The sequence below is a fragment of the Emys orbicularis genome, chromosome 3 (genome assembly GCF_028017835.1).
Source record: "Emys orbicularis isolate rEmyOrb1 chromosome 3, rEmyOrb1.hap1, whole genome shotgun sequence".
Taxonomy (NCBI): domain Eukaryota; kingdom Metazoa; phylum Chordata; order Testudines; family Emydidae; genus Emys; species Emys orbicularis.
The window spans coordinates 71850105-71856104 of record NC_088685.1 but is presented as its reverse complement, the minus strand read 5'-3'; positions in this window follow the sequence as shown (position 1 = coordinate 71856104).

The window sequence follows — 6000 nt, the reverse complement described above, 5'->3', positions numbered from 1 at the left end:
TTGAACGTTTCATATGTGCTGTTATTTCCTAAAAAAAAAAACCCTAAAAATTTTCATGCTGAAACGCTGCTATGCATGTGCAAGCTTGAGGGAAGTTTTCATGAAGCCCTTGGCTCTAATGAATTATCGCAATTCAAGCCTCATTTACACAATTTTTTTTCTTGCGCCTCATTGCAATACTTCAAGAAAATTTAAAAGTTTATAAATACCTTTCCAGCATATTAAGATTACAGCATTCATGTGTATATCACCATTTATTCATTGTAGGTGCTGGCACTTCAGATAGGGGTAGGGTTGCCAGCCCTCCAGGATTGTCCTGGAGTCTCCAGGAATTAAAGATTAATCTTTAATTAAAGATTATGTCATTTGATGACGCCTTCAGGAATACGTCCAACCACAGCTGGCAACCCTAGATAGGAGCCCTCTGGGCTGATCTTGAATTCATTTAGCCATAAAGAACAAGTTCAATGGGATAATCATTTCCCCATTATCTGACTGTATTGATAATCAAGACAATCTACCATTGCTCATTTAAGACCCAACAGAACTTCAGTAATTTTCACTTTACTAGTGGCAACTATGATAGTTCTCACTAAAGCTAGACTGTCCCACCCTATTTCTTAGCAAAGATAAGAGTGCTGTAGTCAGCTCTCATATTAACATTACAAAATATACTACATGCTAATGTACTCCGAAGCATTATAAATAAGTGAAAATTAATGGATAAATTACATCTTTTATGTAGTGTCCTGGTGTGTGTGTGTGTGTGTGTTTAATTTATTCACTTGCTAACTTGCAAAATTCAGAAATGGATTCCCAGTGGTTATTGTGAATTAGTGCTGCTCTGCTGTACATGCAAACAGGATGTATATACATCAAAGCATCTTAGTTTAATTAAACATTTACAATAAAAGTATATAGCATGTCTAGATAGATCAGCAGTTATTTAAATCTTGCATCGTCTTCAAATCTGGAAGGAGGACAATCTGGTTTTCTGTGGTGAAATGAGTAAAAGTATTTTTCTGCAATAAGTATATTAGTTTTGGTAGGAATATATTTAAAATCTATAGACCCCGTATTCCTGAAATAAAAAGTTGTTTTTTCCTAGTTGGTGCATTGTTTGAATGCACTTGTTCACATTTGCAAGCCTGGGCCCAGATTATCCTTTCCCTTACGAGCGGGCTCTGAAGAAAAAACCTTCAGTAGGATACCCTTGCAGAGTTTCTTCCTGATTGTTCCTCTGAGAGATTTGCTGTCACCTTGCAGAACAGGCCCTGAGGCCCACCTTCAAACCTAGCAAATTCTCAGGGATACATCCGTCAACCAAATTCTGCTCTTGCCCTTTTGCAGCAGAAACTAAGTAAGGCTGCTGCACAAAGCCCTCTGTACCCAAAGATAGGGGCAGGATTGCGCTCTTTTTTTCATAGATTCTAATTCCAGAAGAAACCATTGAGATCATCTGGTCTGACCTGCTATATAACACAGGCCATAGAACTTCCTAAAATAATTCCTTGAGCATATCTTTTAGAAAAAACATCCAAGCTTCATTTAAAAATTGTCAGTGATGGAGATTCCACCACGATCCTTGGTAAGTTGTTCCAATAGTTACTTACTCTTACTGTTTTATTTCCAGTTGAATTTCTCAAGCTTCAACTTCCAGACATTGGCTAGCATTAGACCTTTCTCTGCTAGTTTGAAGAGCCCATTGTGATACTGTATAAAAGAAAGGTGACCATGTTTATGGTAATGTATCACCACTGTTACACAATTGTGATAAATATTATACAAAGTATGTCGTGTAATATATCATCGGAGAAGTTATAGTCTGCTAAGTATGATTGTCCTGTTTAAATGCGTGTATCATCATTGTATATGAAGTTATGAAACTTTGCTCTGTATTTGTATCTCAAACCTGTTGTGTTTCTGAGTAAACCCCTCCATGCCCCAAGACAGATTTACACCAAGGCTAGCCAGCCTGCTTGATGGCCCATTAAGGACAATCAGCTCTTCCAGAGACCCCTCCCAAGGTCTCTTCAGGCACATGTAGGCAATGAATGCCTCATGACTCAGCAAGGAACATGTGACCCAGGACTCCATATTTGTGCCAGTAACTTTCCATTCACATGTGCTGTGAGTGTAAATTGCAGACTGTGACAACACTCTTTGTCTTCAGTCCTTCTCCATTTCTCTGGATTGTGATTTTTCTAACAAGAAGGGAGCTTTGAACAAAGGACTGATGATCCCCAATCTTTTTGGGTGATCCAGAGAGACACATTGCAAGGTAGCAGAATTACCATCATTACTATTATCCTGACCTCTACAGACTTGGAAATCAGTTGTAATGTATATGATTCCTTAAACCATTTAATAACTCCCTTCTTTTCTTTTTTTAAAATAAATCTTTAATTAGTTTACTAAAGATTGGCTGCAGTGTGGTATTTGATGAGATCCTGAAAGTACATGTTGACCTGGGGGTGAGTGTCTGATCCTTTGGGATTGGAAGAACCTAACGTGGTGAATTTTGGTGTTAAGAATCTTTCATCACCAAGTCCAGTTGTCTGGTTGGTGATTGGGGGTTGGAGTGCCTAGGGGACTGTTGTTTGGCTCTCTGTGAACTAGTGCAGTGATACAAGAGTTTACTTTTGTTACTGGCTTGGTGAAATCTTATGATAGAATAAACCACCAGTTTTGGGGTGTTTCTGCCCTGTTTCTTACAGTCTGTCCTGAATTTGGCATTCGCAGCTGTGACCCATACCAGGCAAAGTGACATTTGGCGAAGTCTTGGGCAGGATACACATCACAGGTCAATTGGGCTTTGGCTCAGAACCCCACCCTATGTAAGACTTAAATTTAATATTGAGAGTTTTAAGGGTTAAAGATTAGTGACCATGAGTGAGTCACGAGCCTATCAAGCTATGAACCCAATGTAAGGTCCATTATCCTCACATAATTTTTTATGAACACAAAAGAACTTAAAAAATTATGTGAAGCTAAGAAAATGGACCTTACAGGGAACATCTCAGATCAGGAGATGACCAATTTGCTCAGAATAGGAACAAAAGAATGCAAACGCTGGCAACAGTAAAAGCATGAAGAAAAAATGCCAGAATTTAGAATGAAGAAGGCTGAGGATGCAGATGAGAGAGTGTCCCAGAGACACTGAGCAGAGGCTGAAATTGAAAAGGAAGCTCACAGAATGTGAATGGAACAGCTGGAGACTGAGAGAGATGCTCATGAACTGCAGCTCTGAGTCCTAGACAGGCAGAAGGAACAGCAGCCACAGCCTGAAATTCCATCTTCTCTCAATAAGAGACTGACATAAAGTCTGCCCAATTCATAAAGACTCACTGACAAAAAATGCCAGTGTGGACAGCGCTATATCAGTGGGAGACATTTTCCTGCCAACATGGCTACTGCCGCTCATTGGGGGTGTGGGTTAATTATGCCTATGGGAGTCTCCCATCAGCATACTGCTGTTACGCGGAGACCGTACAGTGGTGCAGCTGCAGCAGTACAGCTGTGCTGCTGTAAGGTCTGTAGTGTAGACATAGCCTCAGTCTTACAGGCAGCAGATATCACTAATGAATTTATAGAAAACCGAGCTCGTGAAGGGTGTAAACCCCAGGAGAAAGTTAATCCCTGTACACCCTAGTAAATCTAACCCCAACTTTATTAGAACAGCTCATGGGAGCCCGGAACATAAATCCTCTCACCTGAAGGGGAAACCATCAATCTGGGACCCCATGCCATATAAAATCAAATTGCCCAAAGCTTAAAAACACTCCACAACCTGCACCAACGAACACCACAATAAATTCTAATGCTGTCACTTGGTTTACAAACGCTACTCATATAAGCTCCAGCATTGCACCTTGAGTACAAATGCTAACCTTGCAGGTGTTAATGCTGCCACTTTAATTCCAGAATAGGTGGTGGAAGAGGAAAGCATCCGACCTCACAAATTATATTAGAACTGAGATGTGGAGGGGTAGTGAGGAATTCATAAAGAATGCAAAGGTCAATGGAATTGTGTGTACTTGATGGTGAGATTCAGCCTCTGATATTACCTTAGGTAAAAGGGAATTGGTCTGAGAGGGAGATTTGTTTCCAGATAAGAATGTGAACATACTGGCTTTTTCTGTGCTTTCTGTAAAGGCGCTTTTGGCCAGAATCCCCTTGAATGGAATTTTTTTGAAGATGATATGGTGGTTGGTGTTCTATTTATTACCTGCTGATGTCTTGATTGGTGGTGATATTTCAACTATGTTTAATCAGGGAATATCGTGACCAGGTCACAGGAAAAGAATGGCTCTGATGCAGGTTCCCTGCATGATGTCAGTGAGGGAAATTGTGAACAGGCTAGAGCAGTGGTCTCCAACCTTTTTATGCCCAAAATAACTTTTTGAATCTAAGGGCAACCCAGGATCTGCCCCACCCCTTCACCAAAGCCCCACCCTGGTCACTCCATCCCCTCCCTCCCCCTCGCTCGCTCTCCCCAGGGCCGGCTCCAGCTTTTTTGCTGCCCCAAGCAGCGAAGGGGAAAAAAAAAAAGATAAAGCCAATCAGTGGCATTTCGGTGGCAGCTCAAACACACCGCTTCATTAGGGACCCGCCGCCGAAGACCTGGACGTGCCGCCCCTTTCCATTGGCCGCCCCAAGCACCTGCTTCCTTCGCTGGTGCCTGGAGCCGGCCTGGCTCTCCCCCACCTTCACTCACTTTCACAGAGCTGGGGTAGCTGGTTGGGGTTTAGGAGGGGGTGTGGGCTTCGGGCTGGGGCTGAGGGGTTTGCAGTGTGGGAGGGGGCTCTGGGCTGAGCCTGGGGCAGGGGGTTGGGGTGCAGGAGGAGGCTCTGGCATAGTGTTGGGGTGTAGGAGGGGGTATGGGGTGCTGGCTCTGGAAGGGGGGTCAGGGCTGGAGCTTGGGGTGCAGGAGGGGGTTCAGGGTGCAGAAGGGGTATGGGGTGCTGGCTCGGGAGGGGGCTCAGGGCTGGAGCTTGGGGTGCAGGAGGGGGTTCAGGGTGCAGAAGGGGTATGGGGTGCTGGCTCGGGAGGGGGCTCAGGGCTGGGGGTTGGGGTGCAGGAGGGGGTTTGGGATGCTGGCTCACTATTTGGATTACAGGATTCAGGAGCCACATTCATGAGGTTTATAAATGAAGTCCTACAGGGACTAGCTAGCCATTTTCAGCAGTTCTTGGCAAGATCACATAAACCATGTGGGAATTGTGTTACATAGGCTTAGAGAGGCTAACCTGACAAAGTTTCTAAATGCAAGGCTCAAAGGTATCATACCTGGGGCACAGTGGGCTGGTTTGCCCTGAGCCTATTAAAAGCTGGCCTGCGCCTACAACAAAGAAGCAGGTCCAATCCTTTATTATTTTTAAAGGGGTTCACTGATATTGTTGCTCCCATAACAGACCTTATAAAGAAAGGGAAGCCTGACAAAGTGGTGTGGAGAGAGGCCTGGGAAAAGGACTTTCAGAGCATAAAAGAAGCCTTATCTAAAGAACCTGTCTTAGCCAGCCCTGATTTTGAGAAACCATTTCTGCTATGCACTAATGCTTCCAATATTGGATTTGGAGCAGTGCTAATGCAAGAAGGAGACGGTGATAGGAGACACCCCAATTCATACGTAAATAGGGTGACCAGATGTCCTGATTTTATAGGGACAGTCCCGATTTTTGGGTCTTTTTCTTATATAGGCTCCTATTACCCCCCAGCCCCTGTCCCGATTTTTCACACTTGCTGTCTGGTCACCCTATGCGTAAACAAGAAACTGACACCACTGAACAAAATTATGCAACTATTGAAAAGGAATGTTATGCAATTGTGTGGGCTGTTAAGCAATTTAAACCCTAAGCAATTTAAACCCTATTTGTACAACAGAAGGTTCAACGTATTAAGCAACCATGCACCTCTCATGTGGTTGCAGAGAGCTAAGGGAACCAATTCCAGGTTGCTTTGTTGGAGTGCAGCCTTACAGGAATATGAAATGAACATAAT